Genomic DNA, 19526 nt, shown 5'->3' with positions numbered 1-19526 from the left:
AAATTTTATTTAATTACACTTCTACCCCCCCATTAGGAAAACTTCAAAGAAACTTGGAATGTGAGAAACTATAACTGAATGGTTAACTCCCTGTGCTTCTTAGGTAAATTTATTTTAGCCAATTAAAGTAAATATATAATATTAATTTGAAAACTGATGACAGGATGAATTCCTATATTTAAGAGGCCGTTCTGCAGACACAAAGAACTTCTGTACCTGTGCTGTTTCACTCACTTTATCATTAAAGGCAGCAATCTACTTCATTCAAGGAGTCATACCTTGATGTAAATTGTAGAAAATTATATCATATTTTGCTGAAAAATATGTTTCTTCTCTTCCTGCATATTTTGTGTGAGTCTTCCCTTTTTGAAGGATAGGTCAGATCACTGAATCTGAGATGCGGGGGGCATCCTGGAGCCCACTTAGTCCAGCCTGTCTGGACAAGTAAGTGGTCATCCAGCCTTTACTGGAAGACCCCTAGGGAGAGAGAGGATGCCATGCATTTTACTTCTAGACTGTTCTGTTTCTTTAAAAGTCTCTTTGTGGCTTCTGCCCATTTATTCGAGCTGTGTCTTCTAGGACCAAGCAGAACAGAATTCTCTGTACAACAGTACTTCTGATACTCAGACAACTACCATATTCTCCTTAAATCTTCTCTTCACAGACACTTGTTTAGCATTGCCTTCCTCATCTTTTGCTTGTGAAGTTGGATTATTGAACCCAGTCATAGGATTATACATTTTTTCCCTATTTCATTTTAGTAGATTCAGCCTATTATTTTAACCTCTGGAGATCCTTTCAATCCATAAATCAGCTCTGGAGCTTTACTTATGCCCGTACTATGTGCCAGGTACTGTGCTAAGTGCTGAGAGTACACTTTTAGTAGGAAGAAAGACCAGCCCTGCTGCCAAGCGGCATATATGGTAACGAGGGAAGACTACGTATAAAAGGAACCTGAAAAAAAGGAGGGGAGAGGAGACAAAAGTTCTGGGGCTTGGTGAAGGCCAGCTGGAATGCAGCACATGTTCTCCACATCAAGGGGAGGAAGGAGAGCTGGCAGGCTGGGCACCCTCCTCTCTGAGGGACAGGCCCTGTGGAAAGACCGTGCTTCTAACGTGCTGATTCCAAGGCTGGAGTGAGCTAGAGTATATGAAGCCAGGAGAGAACTTTGTAGTCATGACTGCCACTCAGGACGTCATCAATCCCTCCTACCTTCCTGTTCTTGGCAGATTTGATAAGAAGGCCCGCTGTGTCTTTATTTAGTCCAGATCACTGATAAATATGTGGAAAAGTACAGAGTCCCCACAAATTCCTGGAGCTGACCACTGGAGACATTCCAAGTGGACATTGACCCATTGAAGACTCTTCTGGGTATCGGAGTCAACCATCCCACCAGTTCTGAATCTCCTGACTGGGCTCTCATCTAGCTCTTCATACACAAGATTTTCCTGAGAGATCTTTGCTGAAGCTTCATATTCTGTGCCCTCAACATCCTCCTGATCTACTCGTTAGTGTGTCAGAAAGAAATGAGCTTAGTCTGGCATGACTGATTCTTCTTCTTCTTCTTTTTTTAATGTTATTTTCCCCCCAATTGTATGTTAAAACAATTTTTAACTTTTTTTTAAAGTTCTGAGTTCCAAATTCTATCCCTCCTTCATTTTCCTCCCTGTTTCCTGAGATGGTAAACAGTCTGATTCAGGTTTTACATGTGCAATCATGTCAAACATTTCCATGCTAGTCATTTTGTATAGGAAAACTTGAACAACAAGAACAAAAAGAATAAAAGAAAGAAAGAAAGTGAAAAATAGCTGCAGTCTGTATTCAGACAATATCAGTTCTTTCTCTAGAGGTGGATAGTATGCTTCATCATCAGTCTTTTGGGATTGTCTTGGATCATTGTAATGCTGAGAAGAGCTAAGTCATTCTCCTGGTTCTGTTCACTTCACTTGGCTTCAGTTCATGTAAGTCTTTTCAGGTTTTTCTGAAATCATCCAGCATGTCATTTTTTTTTTTTAGGCAATTAGGGTTAAGTGACTTGCCCAGGGTCACACAGCTAGTAAGTGTGTGAAGCCAGATTTGAACTCAGGTCCTCCTGACTCCAGGGCTGGTACTCTACCCACTGTACCACCTAGCTGCCCCCATGTCATTTCTTATAGCACAATAATATTCCATCACAATCTTATATCACAGCTTGCTTAGCCATTCCCCAACTGATGGGTATCTTCTTGATTTCCAGCTCTTAGCCACCACAAAAAGAGCTGCTATAAATATTTTTGTACAAGTAGGTCCTTTTCCCTTTAGTTTTTTGATCTCTTTGGAGTGTAGACTTAGTAGTGGTATTGCTGGATCAAAGAGCATGCATGGTTTATTTTAGCCTGTTGGACATAGTTCCAAATTGCTCTCCAGGATGGTTGGATCAGTATGCAACTCCAGCAACAGTGCATTCGTGTGGCATGACTTATTCTTAATGAGCCTCTGCTGGCTCTTGGTGGTCCTGGCTTCCTTTTTCAGATGTTCATAAACAATCTCTTTACTAATTTATTCTGAGATTGTACGAGGAGTAAGAGGCAGATACCTGGGTCTGTAGTTTGCCTGTTCAACTCTTAGCCTTTTTTGGAGAAGAAGGGCATTTCCCCATCTCCAGTCCCACAGTCCTTCAGAGGTCATTGCCAATGGCCGGCAGTCACCCTGCTAGCTCTTTCTGGGTACTTGGCGATGTTGTTGACTGTTTATAAATAACGCTGAAGTGACCTAACGACGTACATTCTCCCTGAATATCTGCAGTTGCGTGTTATACACTTGACAACCTACTGCCTTTGGGCCCTGGCAGAGTCACTTCTCCTGCTGGGCCCCAGTCTTCAGTAGAAGGAGGTAGCTTCCCAGGAGTTAGATATGCCAACAAAATCACTGGTTTAGCCCAGGAAAATATGAGCTCATTCCAAGGGGAGAGAAGGGACAGTGCCCCCGGGCCCCTGGGCCATATTCTCTGGTGGGCTTTGCTTGCCTGCCATCTTCACAGGTATCAAGTGCCTGGAGGAATGGTGGATCAACTCCTGATACGAGATGCCCTGAGGGAGGATCTGCATGGGGCAGAGAAGGGAGCTTCTGGGAATTGCTTCATCCTTTCAGATGGCTGCCTAGAGCTTAGATGGAAATTGTGCCCTACAGAGATACTTGGTATTTAATGCTGCTTTACAAAATGTCTCGCTTTCTCTTCCGCCCTTCCACAAGGATGAGAGTTCATGGAGCTTGAGTCGAGCTGATCAGAGGTTACTCACTGACCTCTGGCCAGCAGATGATGACTTCTTTTTTGTGTCTCTGTGATCCTGGAGCAGAATTCGAAGCCGATATTTAAGAACATTGAGTGAGCAGAGCAGGGCAAGTGCCTGAGCTGCACTTCATGGGTGTTAGAAGGGATGTAGTCTGGCAAATTTGTATCCACTGGAAATGGGCACTAGAGTAGACGACCCTCTGTATTCATCACATCATTGCTTGGACTGTATTCAAAGCTCTTTAGACTCTTTTCAGGGATTATGATGAAGAGAATCTTAGAACCTGAGAGTTAGAAGAGACCTTAACAACTTTTTAGCCTGTAGGAATAGCGTCTTCACTACATTGACCAAGGCTTATCCTTGGGCACTTTGGGCACTGAGTAGCCATTGCATTGTTAGGCAGCAGTCACTGTAATCAACTTCTGCCTGGCATTGCCAAACCCTCTTGGACAACTTGACATAGTATTTCTTGGCCAAGGATTTCTCCCCAGAAGTCCACCTCCCTGGCTTCACTGTAGCACAGGAGGGATCCTGGCTTTTTGAAATCTATACCAGAGGAACCCATGCTCTCAAGTCCTAAAGAATTGGAAAGGCTTGGGCAACAGGCCCTGTGATGAATTGGGCTTGTATTTGGAGGACCAGCTTAATTAAATTTGAAGGGATTTATCATCCAAAGGTTGGCCCCTGGAGTGATTAAGTTTTCTTAGCAAGTGAGAAGGAGCGGGGTGAGCACAGTATTTACTGATGAAATTAGGCATCTTTTGAAATACTGAAGCCTTTTTTTGTGAAAAAAGTATTTGTCTTCATTTTGAAATAGTTTTATATGGAAGTAGTGACAGTTACATAATAAGGTACATGCTTGAAAAGCAGTTCATGCAGGCAGTATCTAGGGTTCCTTAAAGTTTAACCCAGCAGCTCTAGACCTCTTATAAGGGCATCAGGATGATGGGGTAGAAAAAACAGAGACCTTGGGTCTGAAGGCCTGGGATTTAGTTCTATTTCTCCCAGTACTTCTGTGATGTTAGATAGGTGACTTCCCTTCTGTAGAATGAGGGTGTTAGACTCTATCTAGCATTTATTTATTGTTAAATAGCACAGTGCCTTATATGTAGGAAAGGCTTAATAAATGCTCATTAACTGACTAAATGATCTTTAAGGCCCTTCCAGCTCTAAATTTCTATGATTCAGTAAGAGACGCATAAGCACTGAGATGAAGAAATGTGGGGTTAAGTGAAGGCCCTCTTCCATTTTCTAAGTGAGTTGGGGCTCCTTTGGGGTGTATAGAAAGTACTTGTAAAGGGAATTGATCAGGTTCTTCTATTGTGATTACTTCCTACATTTAGAAGCAATTGCTTTCTAAATGGTTGTGTGATGAACTAACCACTATACCCAGGGATGAAAAAAACAGGCTGAAAAAATAGAACTGAAGGATCCTTGTGAGATTTATTGAGGGATGTTCTTTGTAACCAGTAGAAGTCTAGGGAAGGGTAGAGATGAGATGGGAGCTCTTCAGGTTGGATGCTTGCCACTGAGTCTAGTTGGGTCTCCACTGTCATCTGAGCAGTCTACTGTCTCAAATCAGCTAGTAGTGAAGAGGGCTAAATGGCTGGTGGAAGATTGGGGGGCAAGTCTCATGGGGCTTGCACCAGTCATAACTTTCTACCAGCTACAGAATGGGAACAGCACAGAGGGGTGTAACTTTAGATCAGCCAGCAGATGGGGGCAAGGTGGGAGGAGAGAAGTGCCTCGGCACCTCTGGGGTTAGCTGAGGTGGGGGGGTTATGCACACTTGGTGATAGCCTTAGCAGTCACCTCTCGAGATGACTCATGAGCTTTCCTATCTGTGGCTCAGTAGAGACCTGTAAGTGTCCTGGTTGCTAGGGCTTCTAGGGCAATGGTTGGCTGAATGGGATGACCAGCTTAGAATCAGAAAGCTCATCTCTCTGATTGCTGCATAAAATGCCAAAATATGTTATCTTTATGAGCTAGGATGCTACACACACACTACCTCAGTTGGGCTGAAATGAGTATTGGCACAATTCTGGAATCAGGAAGAGGCCTTCTTAGCAATGTAAGATACAATGCAAAATAATGAAATTTCAATCAGTGACATAAGCAAAGCAGGAGTATCTTAAAGAATTTTCTTTGGTCACTGGCTTTGCCGGTGCCCAGGGATTGGCCCTGAGGGAAGAGACACACCAGGAGCCTTGTTTTGAGGAATTACCATTTCCCCTGATACATTTCTAGAAAGTAGTTAATTCATTTACAAGGATAACATTTGTAATTTTAAAAGCCCTAAATAACATACATACACACACACACACACACACACACACACACAAGTAAGTAATGAACAGGGCTAGCTAATGTTCTCTAATGCATTTTGGCAATCAAAGTTTTGTTGGCCTCAATACAAGGAATCAATCAATCAATAAGAATATACAGAAAGTCCTTGACCTCAGGGAGCTTACATTCTGTGGGGGAGATAACATGTACATATTATCAACATGTACACATATGTCTGTGTAAGACTCACAGAGGGAAGCTGCTAGCAGCTGGAGGGATCAGGAAAGGCCTCTTGACTAACTGCATCTTGAAGAAGGTAGCCAATGCTTTTGACTTAGCCGGAAACTAAGAGAGCATTTGTAACACGGGTAACAGCCTGTGAAAAGCCATGGGTATGAGAGACCAGGTGTGGGCTCTGAGGAACAGCCAGGAGGCCTGGAGGCCACACTGTGTGGAGGGAAGCAGTATGTATGCAAGGGGACTGGGAAGATAAGAAGGGACCCGTTTTAGAAGAGTTTTAAATGTCAAACTAGAAGAAACGAGGAGTTTCTACTTGACCTTAAGAGGTAACAGAGCCACTGGAGATTGAATAGTGGGGAGATGTATATGGTCAGACTTAGGCTTTAGCCAAATCACCGGCAGCCCTGTGGACAAAACACTGGAGTGGGGAGAGACAGGTAGGAGATGGTGAAGAGGAGATCTCAGTAGTTCATTCAGGAGATGTCATTGGTCCTCTTTGAGAGCAAAGGAGAAACCACAGCCACAGTAACAAGGAGAGATGATTGGGGGCCTCAACTAGGGATGTTAAGGGCAGGGAAGGAAGAAAGGGGAGGGGTGGGAATGGAAAGAGCTGAAGGGTGGGGTAGAAGGAATTGGGAAAGTGGACAGGAAGAAAGAAGACATAAATTATGAGATATAAATAAAAGTATAAATGGGGAGGCAGAGAAATCAAGAAGGGAAAGGAATGATAAAGGGGGTGGGTTAAGTGACTTAAAAAATATAGATAACAGTACTAATTTGCTTTTAAAATATTGTATTGGACTATTAGCAAGCGTGCTGACTATAAGACTATATCTGTAATTTAGGTAGGATAGGAAATTTGGTTTTTAAAACATTCCCAAATTAGTTAGCCATTTTTGTCTTTCAAAGTAAATTTTTGGTTGAGTAAGAAGTTCTTAGTAAGAGACAGAACTGGTTGGAGTTTGTGATAGTAATGGATGCTCATATAACTATGTCATATGCTTAATTTATGCAAGAACATGGACACTATTAAATATACAGCTTGAAAAAACGACCTTATTTTATTTTTAACCAAGAATCTGATGTCAGTCTCTAGTTAAACAGAAAGAATTTTAATTATGCATATGGATTTGCCTACCACATACCAAATTTTTTACCATTAGGAGCTATCTGTTGGTATAAGTTCATGCTATTTGTTAAGTTCCAAAAACCTACTGTGTTTATTTATAAGCACCTTTGCCTCAGCATTATGTTGTTCAATAAGTTAACGCTAAGAATCATGGAAGCTATTTACTCCTTCTTAGGGTATTTGTCATTTGGTTAACTTTCTCCTTCATCACTCTTTTTTAAAAATTAAGTTTTATCTTTCATAAATCAATAAAAACTGGAGTTTTCTTCCTAATACCTCCCCTTTCTCCAAATGAAAAAGGAAGAAAAATAAAATCATTGTTATAAACATGTACAGTCAAGCAAAACAAGTTCCTACATCGACCAGGGCCAAAAAAAAGTCTTAATCTGCACTCTGAGCCCATCACGTCTCTATCAGGAAGTAGGTGAGTAGCATGTTTCAGCATGAGTCTTCTGGGATCATGCTTAATCACTGCATTGTCGATCAGAGTTCCAAAGTCTCTGAGTTATTTGTCTTTATAATAGTGCTGTTATTTTATTACGTGTTCTCCTGGCTCTGCTCACTTTCTTCTTTGTCAGTTCATACAAGTCATCCATAGCACAGTGGTATTCTGTCACATTCATATACCACTGCTTTTCAGACTTTACTCAGTTGATGGGTAACCCCCTCGCTTTCCAATCCTTTGCTGTTGCAAAAAAGAGTTTCTATAAATATTTTTGTACGCAATCATAGTATTTTTTAGGACTAATCTTTCCCTTAATCTGATCTACCTGTTATTCCCTTCTCTTTTATTTCCCTGTTTAATGACATATAAATCTGTATCCAGCTCTGTGTGTGTGTGTGTGTGTGTGTGTGTGTGTGTGTGTGTGTGTGTGTGTGTGTATGTGTGTGTATGTATGTGTATGAATTCTTTTCTCCTTTGACCAGTTCAGATCTGTGGTTCAAGTGTCAGTTGCTCCCCCAACCTCTCCTTCCTTGTTTGCATATTGTGTGCAGTAGTTTTCCCCATCTTTCCTTTGCACCCTCCCTCAGTATCTTCCTTGTCCCTTTCCTTTCCGTTCATCTTTTAAGATCACCAAAACATAACAGAACCACTCCCAGGCCCTCTGTCTTTTTAATACCTTTATGATTCGTGATGGTGATAAGGTTCTCAGGGGACATGTGTATCATCTTCTCATGTTAGAATGTAAACAGTTTGTCCTTATTTAATCCCTTATGGTTGTTATTTAATGTACCTTTTTACATTTCTCTTAACTCCTGTGTTTGCCCTTCAAAGTTTCTACACAGCCATGGCCTTTTTATCAGAATTGTTTGGAAGCCCTATGTCTTCTTATTAAACATCTATTTCCTCCTCAGAGAATTATACTCAGCTTTGCTGGGTAGCATTATTCTTGCTTGTAAGCCATTATCCATTGTCTTTTAGAATGTTGTATTCTAGGCTCTCTGTTCCTTTAGAGTGGTGGCTGCTAAATCTTGTGTGATCCTGACTGGGGCTCCTTGACATTGGCATTCTTTTCCCTTGGCTGCTTATAGCATCTTTCTTTGACCTGGAAGCTCTGAATTTTGAGAATATTTCTAGGACTTTTCATATGGCAGTTTTTCTCAATAAGTGATGTGGTTTTTCTTCCCCTGCTGGAATTTTGCCCTCTAGTTCTAAGAAATAATTTTCTTTTATGATTCCTTGAAATACATGTAGGCTTTTTCCCCTTACCTTTTTTTTTTTTTGTGATGGCTGTCAGGCCACTGATTCTTAAATGATCTCTACTTGGCCTCTTCTTTTTGCTTTGAAATACCTTGTGGGTTTTTCTTTTTCTTTTTTTCTTTTTAGCTTTTGACTGCATTTTTTTTAATACATATCTTGGTGTCTCCTGGGGCCTTTTTCTTCTCTTTGGTATGCTTGGTCGGGTGTTTGTTGCTTGGGTAAGATTTTTGTACTAAGCTGTTAATTCTCTTTCCAGTTATTTCTTTCATAGCTTTCATTTCTTGTGCAGTTTTTTTTTTACCTCAACTGCTCTCATTTCATTTATACAAGCATTTTCTAAACTCTTTTTTTAAGTTTTTGCTTCAATTCCTCTAGGAATTCTAGTCAGCTTTGTTCCATATCTTTTAATAGTGGGATCCTTTGTTTGTTTGCTCATTCTTCCAAGCCTGCTTCCCTGCCCTCTGACTTTGTATTGGGGTTCTCTTTAGGTTGGAGTCTTCTTACTTCTGGAGGCAACATCTGAGCTGTCTTTGGCATTTGAGTGATGTATTATTTCAGAATATCAGGGACAGCTAAGTCTGGAGACCTGCAGGCTTTTAGTGCCCCCCACATAGTCTGATTATGGGCAGCCTCTGAGTCTCCAGTCTGAGTTCTTCGAGTCTCTGACCTGGGTTGGGGTCTGAGTTTGAGCCCACTGCTGGACATGGCCACTGCGTAGCAGCTAGAAAGTGCCGCTGATTCAGAGGCACAGATCTGCAGGCCTCCCTTTGGTGTTGTAGGCTTTCCTGCCCTGGTTCATCCCACTCTAGGCTTCAGACTGAGCAGGAGGCTGGACCGGAGATCTTGGGATATGCTTCTAGGCTTGGAGCCGCCCATCTAATGCTGGCTTCTGAACTTACTCCTTGCTCAGTACACAGTTTAGGACCCATGACTGCTCTTTCCCCTGGAACCCAGTTCGTAGACACAGATTCCCTCCTCTGTCTTCCATGGATCTGAGACCTGGAATTGGGTAGTAACAGCTGCCAGTCTGTGCTTGTTCCTGGACAAGGTCAGACTCTTGGGTGTGGAGCATCTTTATTCTCTGGTGTATAGCCTCTCCCTGTGCCAGAATGCTCTGTACCCCTGGCTAGACCTCATCACTAGTGCCCATAGACCTCTGTCTCTCTTTGCTGACTGGGCTAGAAAATGACATTGTGATTCCATCCAGACTTGATCTGATCTATTTTCTAGATGTGTGGAGTGTTGTTGGGGGGAGTAACCCCTGTTACTCTACCTTCTTAGCTCCCCAGGTCATTCATTTTCAATCCTTCATCATGGTTTTCTTAATGAAGTTCTTCAGTCCCGGAAATGTCAAAGACAAACCAAACAAACATTTTTGAATTTATCTTTTCCTGGTAGTTAGTAATTTTTTAATACCAATAAGTACTAAGCTTATTTCATTTCTAGACTATTATCTTTATTTTGCTGTTTGTATGCTTTTGTTCTGTCTTTAATAGTAAATAGATGATGAGTGACTTTTAAAAGCATTTCAAGATTGTAATTCTCCACAGAATTCTTTCTACATTCAGTAACCCTTTTTGGTAAAGAGAAGTGTTTTCAGGATTTGCAGATTGCAAATTAATTCCACTTTTAACTTTTCCTTTTTTTTCTTATGCTTTATCATCTTTGTTCTTCTCTACAACTTGGTAGAAATTAGATCTATAGAACTGAAAGGGATGTTAGTGGTCATCTGGTCTAATCTCTTTATTTTACAGTTGGGGAAATGGAGGCATAGAGCATGGCTGGATCAGAGTCAATGTGACAGAGACCAGGTCTCCTGATTTTTTTTTTTTGGTTGGGCAATGGGGGTTAAGTGACTTGCCCAGGGTCACACAGCTAGTAAGTGTTATGTGTCCGAGGCCGTATTTGAACTCAGGTCCTCCTGATTCCAGGGCCAGTGCTCTATCCACTGCGCCACCTAGCTGCCCTCTCCTGATTGTTTTTAAAAAATTTTAAACAAATACCTTATTGTGTATCTACTGTGTGGAAAGCCCTGTTTCAGAAGAGGCCAGACCCTGTTCTTCAAGAGCTTGATTCATAGCTTTCAAAGTGTGGGGCCCACAAATGAATATGTTTCTGTGGAAAGATTATTGCCAGTGCTACGAGTGATGAGAAAATTAACTCAAGTTTTTGGAATTGTATAGTTTTGATATGTCTAGTATCATATATCCCTTAACAGTGGCATCGCATTTCTGACTTACACTAATTGTGTCAATCATTCTCCTTCTGAAAACCTTTTGCCCAGTCTGTCAGTCTCTGTTTTGTATTTGTGAATCTCAGTTTTTGATTTTTTTCTCCTTCTTGGAAGTGATATTTTCTGCAGCACCACATTCTGAATTACTTTATGTAAATGAACATTTTATCTACCATTGATGTCAAATTACTGTTACTAGCTGAGATTCCTTCTCAATTTTATAAATTAAAGAATGAGCATAAAACATTTTGATATTCAAGGACAGACAACAGTTTGGCTGAAATCCAGTTGCCTTATGGTTGAAATAGTTGGTCAGTGAGAACAAGAGGAAAAAAAAGCCCAGCTTGCTGAATGTAAGGAGCCTTGATAGGTTTTATGCATGATGTCGTTCTCGATGGATTATGCGGATCTGTTTTCCTCCTGTGAAGCATCTTTTCAGTTAGCATTTTAAACCATGATATTTTCTTAAAAAGTACTTGCCACAGTTTCAGTACTTCTGCTCTTGCTCGCTTATAAACATTTAGTGAACTTTTCCATATTTAAATTGGCATTTTTGTGTTAGTACTCTCATTATTTCTGTTATTATCTAGATTCATTTCTTGAAAATTCTGATATATGTTCACTTCTATAGCTCTGCAATACCTGGAGGAGAAAGTAATTTCACAGATATACTTTGTGTGCTTAATTGTAATTAAAAAGATTTGTCTTCAAATAATGTCAGGAAAAGAATTTTTGTGGTGTGGAGTTTGCTTATGTTTCTCTGTTGTAGACACCTTTAATGGCTAATGTGCCCGAGTAAATAGGGCCTATTTTAGTTTACGTTTCAAGGAGCTTTTAAGGTATGTGTACATGGATTCAGAGCTAGAATGGACCACGTGGTCAGTTAATCAGCTAGCTTGTAATTCAGTTCTTCATTTTACAAATGTGGAAACTGAGGCCTAGAGAAGTTAAGAGAATACTTAACATTTATTATTCACACTATTCTATAGAACTTTGAAGTTTACAAACCCCATTATATCATATTATTGTTCGTCACACCCTCCTTGGTAAGGAGATGTTGTTTTTATAGCCATCCTATAGAGAATGGAAGTGAAGCTGATAGTTTAGGTAACATGTCACGTTTGAACTTAAGCCCTTAAATCCTGTTGCCTTTCACGAGCTCCGTGCTTTGCTAAGAACAGCACTTGTTTTATATCTTGGACATGGTGTTCAGATTTGTTCTGTCTTTCTGGTTCAGTCATTATGTATAGTATTCTTCCTGTTTTCTTAAAAACTTTAACTTCCCTTTTAAGACTACTAAACTCTGAAGAAGTACTTATTGCTTTGTAAGAACTGCCTTTTTATTAGGCAAGTAGATCAGGAAATTCTCGCCTTTTTGTAGGTCAAAGTAAATTTATTTCATCAGCTGAAATGGAATTAAATGTGGCGTCAGTTGTACCTAAACAAGTATGACATGTTGGCTGAAAGGTGTCACAAGTAAGAAAAGATTTATGAGGGAGTGTAAAATACTTGTGCCACGTCTCTATCATTTCTCCTTCTATTTTCTAAAAATCTTTGGTGGAAAACATTGTAAAATTTTCCCTCTCCAAATGAAGGTCCATGAGATTTAAAAAATTCAATAGACTTTTGTTAAGTAGCTACTGTGTTCAAAGTTCCATGTGAGGTGAGAGAAAAAGTTTAGTCAGAGGTGGCCCCTCTTTTTGTGAAGCTTATGGTTTGGGAGGGGGATGAGAGAGAACACGTTTTAGAGTAAAACACTTTTTGTACAGAAGTACCTAAGAGAAGTACAAAGGTCTGCCCCCTCATTCTAGGGTTTGTGGAGTATATGTGTCATTGGACAGGGTGGGGTAGTCTTTACCAACCCTCAGGAACAGAGGAGGTGATCCTGGAGGAGGTGACATTTGACTCAGCCCATGAGAGATGGGAGGGAACAGTCAGCATAAACAAAGGAACTGAGGCAGGAGCAGGGAGATGTCTGGGAGATGACAAACAGTCCAGCTTGGCCAGAGCATGAGTCCGTAGAGGTACGATGTAAGATTGGAAAGTTAGAGCACTGGATTATTGGTTGTGGGTCGAGTGCCGGGGAGAGTAGTTGAAACTTAGTAGGTAAAAATGGCTTTTGAGGATTTTGAGTAGAGGAGAAAGATACCTGTGAATGTCAAATTGGAGTGGAGAGTAAAGGCAGGAAGCCCTGGACCCGGGAAGGAGCCTCTTAGAGAAGTCTCAGTAGGTAACAATGGAATGCCATACAGATGTGTGGTAAAGAGGACTTCAGGGTAGCCTTGGGAAGAGAGAAGAATGGTTAAATAGGAGAGACTCCCCAGGCGTACAGTCGAGAGGACTCGGTAACAGGATGTGAGAGGAGAGGGACAGTGGAGAGGCAGGTCTAGCATCATAGCCTCAAACATGGGAGCCTGGGGGAATGGCGACACCATCATCTGACAAAATTAACAAGTCACAAAGAGGAGCACATCTTTGGAAAGAGAATCTGCTTCCTTTTGTACATGCCGAGTTTGTGGTAGTGGCCATCCACGGTCTGGGACCTGCGAGGCACTTGCCCTGGAGCTGCAGGGTTGAGAGTCCATTCCCCAAAGGTGCAGTTGAAGCTGTTGGAGTGAATGAGTGTGCCAGAGGAGAGGTTACATAAAGAGAGACAAGAAGAGAACTATTGAGAGAGCCAGGGTAAAAACCCCAGCATCTGCAAGTCCATCAGGAAACCTCTAGTAAGCACCTACTATGTGTTAAAGCACCAGGAATACAAAGAAAGGGCAAAGCTCTTGTTCTTGAGGAGCTTACAGTCTAATGGGAGGGACAAGTTAGTTGTGGATAAACTGCAGGCAATCAAGAGGAGGAAGACCCTAGAATGAAGAGGAAGTAGAAAAATGCTATAGAAGGTGAGATTTTAGCAGGGATTTGAAGGAGGCCAGGAGGCAGAGAGGAAGAGAGAAAGCATTCCAGGCCTGGGAGAACAGCCAGCAAAAATGCCTGGAGCAGAGAGATGGGGGGGGGGTCTTCTTCCAGGAGCAGCCAGCAGGCTGGTATCAAATGGCCTGAAGAGTGCCTGGCAGGGAGTGAGGTGTAAGGAGAGTGGAAGGGAGGAAGAGAGGGGTTAGGAAGGGCTTTAAGGCCAAAGTGAGGGGTCATAAGGAGCTACTGAGCTACTTTATTGAGCAGGGGAGTGAATAGTCAGACCTTTGCTTTAGGGAGGTCACTATGACAGCTGAGTGGAGGATGGGTTGGAGTGGGGAGAGACACTAGGCAGGCAAACCTCCTGAACGCCCACCCCAAGCAGGCTGTTACACTTGTCAGTCAGGAAGCGTTTATTAAACTCCTACTATGTGCCAGGCACTATGCTAAGGTTGGTAAAACTCAGACTCAGATTTAGAAGGAACCTCAGAGGTTCACAGAGACCATCTAGCCCAACTTATATCTAACTAAGAATGCATTTTATAACATTTTCAAGAAGTGGCCTTGTGGCTTCTGCTTGAAGGCCTCCCTCCAGTGAGGGTGAATCCCTTGTATTCTGAGGCAGAGAGCTTCAGTATATCTCTGAGTGTTGTTTCCAGCTTAAATTCACCCCCTGCCGTGCCCAGGCCAAGCAGCACCCGCTTAGGTCTTGTTTCCTGGGACAGACAGCTCTGTACACACTAGAAGTCCTCCATCTTGTTCTCCCCAAGGCTTCTTTTGGTCAGGCTAAGCAGGGTGGCCTTGTGGCAGGCTTACCTCTTGGCTCATGCTCAAGAGTGGCAGAAGAGCTGAGCATGGAGTCAGGACGGCCTGGGGCCCTGCCATGTCTCCAGCAAGTCATAGTTCTGTGGCCATGGGAAAATCACTTACCCTCCCTCACCCACCATGAGCCTCAGTTTTCTCATTTGTAAGATAATAATGTCTATAGAACTTAACCTGCAGGGTTGTTGTGAGGATCAAATTGGATGACTTAAGTAAGGTACATTGTGATCCTTAATGTATTATTTAAATAAATATTGTTATTCCCAAAATGCTCAGAACTGAACCCACAGTAGCTAATAGGCTAGATATTGTTTGGCCAGGGCAGCTAGAGAATCGTTGAGCTGTTTTCACCCCCATTCTGGACATTGTGGCTCAATGACGGCATTAGCATAGGAGGCTGCCATAGCAGCCAGGTGGCACAGTGGATAGAGCTCTGGACCTGGGATCAGGAAAAGTCATCTTCCTGAGTTCAAATCTGGCCTCAGGCACTTACCAGCTGTGTGACCCTGGGCAAGTCACTTAACCCTGCTTACCTCAGTTTCCTTATCTGTAAAATGAACTGCAGAAAGAAATAGCAAACCACTCCAGTATCTTTGCCAAGAAAACCCCATTTGGGGTTGGGAAGAGTCAGACATGACTGCAGTGATTGAACAACAGCAAAAAACCCCATTTCATATGCTGAAGTACATCATCTCCTCCCGACTCCTGGGTCTCATATTGTGCGATTTGTTTTTGGAGCCCAGGTGTATACTGATGGAATTACATCTTACTCAATTCAGGGCAAGCATGTCTAGAGATCTTTTTTCTGACTTTGATTGTCATTCAGCATGTTGGCTTTCTGTACCACCTTCTTGTCATCCACATATTTGACAAACATCCATTCAATTCAGCAAACATTAAGTACTGTCTACATTCAAGGCATTAGGCGGTGTGATGGAAATAGAGAGACGACCAAAAGTGTCCTGGTACTCAAAGAAGAGGGAGCCCGTGAGCTGAACTGAGACTTGAAGGAAGAGAAATATCCTGAGAAGGGGTGGTAAGGAGGAAGTCTATTGCCTGCATGAGGGACAGCCTGCAAAAAAAGCAGAAGGAGAGGAAAAGGAAGGCAGAAGAGAATAATGAGGTCTGGGTCAGGGTATGGCAGGATGTTTCTTGGAGAAGGAACTGTTTGTCTCTCCACTTGAGAACTCTCTCTCAGAGGGATTGCAGGAAGAAGAGACGTAAGTTTGCTAGCCGTAAGGGAGTACAAGGTGTCAGTTAAGTGCAGCCCCTGTTTTCCCAGATGCTGTGATGATAGAGGGCAGAGTCTCTGCTGGGGGCCCTCTTTCATCACATGGCACAACGTAGCAGGATAATAGCAGGCCTGTAATCAACTTTTACTAAATTGTGTCAGACGATGCTTGTCAGATTTGAGGAGGCCAAGGAGGATAAGCTTTTTGGATTCTGGAAAGCGGGAATGGAGACAGCAGAGAGATCCGGTAGGGTATCTTGATCTGTGCATACGTGGGGATCAGGTCCTTAGTGTTCTGTTTGACTCACTTTCAGCCCCAGCTTCTTTGCCTCATCCCTGGTTGGAGGATAGATATCATACACATAGGAGACAGATACCTTGTAAGTAGAGGCTCCATCAGATGCTTTGTCGGACCAGGTGTCCAAGGTGCTGTTTGTAGGAGGGTCCGGGTGGCTTTTGTTGTTTAGTCAAATAGTTATGACCAACTCATCATGACCTCATTTGGGGTTTTCTTAGGAAAGATACTGAAGTGGTTTGCCATTTCTTTCTCCAGCTCATTTTACAGATGAGGAACTGAGGCAACCATGGTTAAGTGGCTTGCCCAGAGCCACACAGCTAGTAAGTATCTGAGGTCAGATTTGAACTCCTGACTTCAGGGCTGTAACTCTATTCACTATACCACCTAGCTGCCCTGTGCCACTTAGATGCCCTGCAGGCTAAGGGTCTGCTGTCTGGGAACTGAATAGTTAGGGAGAATTAAGGTGTTTTTCTCAGATGATTCCCTTACACAGGGCAGATTATCTTATTGAGTGAGGAGTCCTTCAGTCCAGTTTCTGGACTGGAGCCACAGGTCTATCTCTTCTGGGTCAGGGGATGGGTAAAGGCAGAGTAGGCGATGGAGCAGAACGTTTTGGGTAACTGGCGCCAAAATATTCTGCTCCATTGCCTACGCTGCCTTTGTTGACTTGAGTGTCAGTACGGAAGTGGAGTTCTCTCAGACTGGGGACATTGAACAGGCTGGATAAGTAGGAAAGTAGGCTTCTACATTGAAGCTCTTTTAAGTGGGGTCTCTTCTCAGTCCAGTGATGGCAAAGGGGTCTTATTGTTAGCTGTGCTTTCCACCTACCTTGGAACTTGGTTATAAGGCATGATGAGTGTTGTGTTCTTGCATATTGAAGGCAAGCAGCATTTGGTAACCCAGGGCAGAGGAAGTTCCATCCCCACATGTAGACATAGGTTACTTGGGCATTAAGTTCTGGGAGGGTGCTGCTGCCTCTTACTGCAGCTGCTGAGGACTGGGCCCAAAGATACATTGATACCAGGGCCATATCAACACTCACCAGTCTAAGTCATGGATAAAAGTGTTGAGCAATGCAAGTCCAAAAATACGTCCCTGAGAAGCATTGTTCTAGAGACCTTTGTCCAAGACCTTTGTCTCAATGTGTTTGGATCTAATAATTAACCAAAGGGGCAGCTAAGTGGCAGCGTAGTGGGTAGAATGCTGGGTCTGGTGTCCCGAGGACCTGGGTTCATATCCAGTCTCAGACACTTAGTAGCTGTGTGACCCTGGGCAAGTCACTTCACCATGTTTGCCTCAGTTCCTCATTTGTAAAATGAACTGGAGGAGGAAATGGCCAACCACTCTAGTATCTCGGCCAAGAAAACTCTAAATGGGGTCATGAAGAGTCAGACATAACTGAAAATGACTGAACGACAACAAATTCAACCAAATTTGGTTCCACTCACTTTGCCACCATCCAGGCCAGGGCTGTCAATCAAGCATGTGGCCCTGAGTCTCTCTCTTGTTTTTTTTTTTTTTTTGGCTTTTTTTTTTTGCTTTTAGGCAATTGGGGTTAAGTGACTTGCCCAGGGTCCCACAGCTAGTAAGTGTCAAGTGTTTGGTCTGAGGTCGGATTTGAACTCAGGTCCTCCTGACTTCAGGGCCGGTGCTCTATCCATTGCGCCACCTAGCTGCCCCACCTGAGTCTCTCTCTTGTCTCCAGTGTTGGAGTGCATAGAAGCCAGGCGGGAGGATTTAATGAAAGAAAGTCAATGTACAGCCCACAGGAATCCTTCTTATGCTTTAGTGGCCTCCATTTCTATTTTAGTTTGATACTGCTGTTGTAGTACATCTGTTATCTTGTCCACAGGGATACTGTGCAAGACTCTGTTAAATGCTTTCCAGTAATCTAAATGTACCATATCCACAATATTGTCCTAATATACTAGCCTAGTTACTACATCTTAACAGGAGATGTAAGTCTGCTATGACCTGTTCTTGAAAAAGCCATGTTGGCTTTTAGTGGTCACTGTTTCTCTTTCTAATTTCTCAAAAGGCCCCTCGCTAATAATTTGTTCCAGTATTTTGTTGAGGATAGAAATCAAGCTCATTTTCCTCTAGTGTGCATATTCTACTCATTTTTCTTTAAAACATATTTTCTCTCAAGATCTGAAGTCAGAAGACCTTGGCTATAATCCTAGCTCTGCCACTTATTACCTGTGTGGGATTCAGTTGAATTAGCTCTGTCTATAAAAGGGTCCTGTGGACTCAAAGTCAGGAGGCTTAGTCTCAAATTTGCCTCAAATATTCATTGCCTGCGTAACTCAAGCCATGGATAATGGCAGTCCAGGCACCGCACTGAACCTGCAGCTAATAGATATCTTTGTATTACCTTAGTTTCTTCATCTACAAAGTGGGGGTTTATGCTATTTGCCTCACAGGACTGTTGTGAGGAAAGCACTTTGTGTATCTTAAAGCGATTTATTCGTGCGAGTGATTGTTTTTCTTTTTATGAGAGACTTGTCTCCATTTATATTCAACATTAGAATTATTAAATTTATTATCTTTTAAAATTGTTTTGTTAGAAGGGAATACAAACTTCTTGACAGAAGGCAAAATAGAAAAATTCTCATATCTTATGCTATTAACTCTGTGTGTGTCTCAAAAACACCCTAGCCTCCTTCCATCTTATTAAAGCTTGCATCATTAGCCTCGATCTGCCTTCTCCCTCTATGTCCTGCTTTTTCTGTTGTGTTTAAACTACAGTTGGGGCTCACTGGAAGAGGGCTCATTTTTAGGATATTCTTTAGGATAATTCTTTTCTAGAAGTAGGAAAGTGAATGGACTGTTTTACAGACATTGGATTTTATGCCTTAAAGCCTTAATCACATGCTCAGTTGGTAGCTTTCCTATGTGGAGCTTCATTTTCAAAATGACATATAGGACTTAGGTATTTCTGTATTTCAGTGAATTATAAGGTGTCTGGATTTTTAAACAAAAGTTAATAGCCTCTGTAGGAATCTATTGTCTGCAACTCTGAATAGGTGTGATCCCATGACTCTGTAAACAGCCCAGATCGCTTTCAGTTTTTCTCTTTGAAGCGTTTAAAAATTAAGCCAATAAAATATTTACTCCAAACAGTTTTAGATTTTTCTTATGTGTATTAAATACATCTTTGTTTATCAGTCCCCCCGGAAAGTGAGTAAATGCAAATGAATGACTTCCTAAAGAGAAGCAAAGACCTTTCCCGCCCCTTCCCCCACCCTTGGGAAGGCCTTTGTTGGTCATCATAAGACTGGCTTTAGGATCATGTTCTTTCATTCCCCCTCCAGCTCCACAGGTTTTTCTAAGCCCATGTTGCAGCAGGCTTCGTCTGTGCAGACTGAGTGTATGGACACACGTCCCTTTAGGGCTAAGTCAGGAC

The 19526-nt window shown here is 42.2% G+C and overlaps 1 protein-coding gene across 1 annotated transcript in view; it reads left to right on the top strand.

The window, feature by feature from the left end:
• The window catches only part of LOC110195965 (dpy-19 like C-mannosyltransferase 1), a 118554-nt gene that overhangs the window by 2567 nt on the left and 96461 nt on the right, over positions 1–19526 (top strand). The window lies entirely within an intron of this gene.

Source organism: Phascolarctos cinereus, unplaced genomic scaffold, assembly GCF_003287225.1.
Source record: "Phascolarctos cinereus isolate Bilbo 61053 unplaced genomic scaffold, phaCin_HiC Scaffold_4;HRSCAF=312, whole genome shotgun sequence".
NCBI lineage: Eukaryota > Metazoa > Chordata > Mammalia > Diprotodontia > Phascolarctidae > Phascolarctos > Phascolarctos cinereus.
This window is presented reverse-complemented; position numbering and strand designations above follow the sequence as displayed.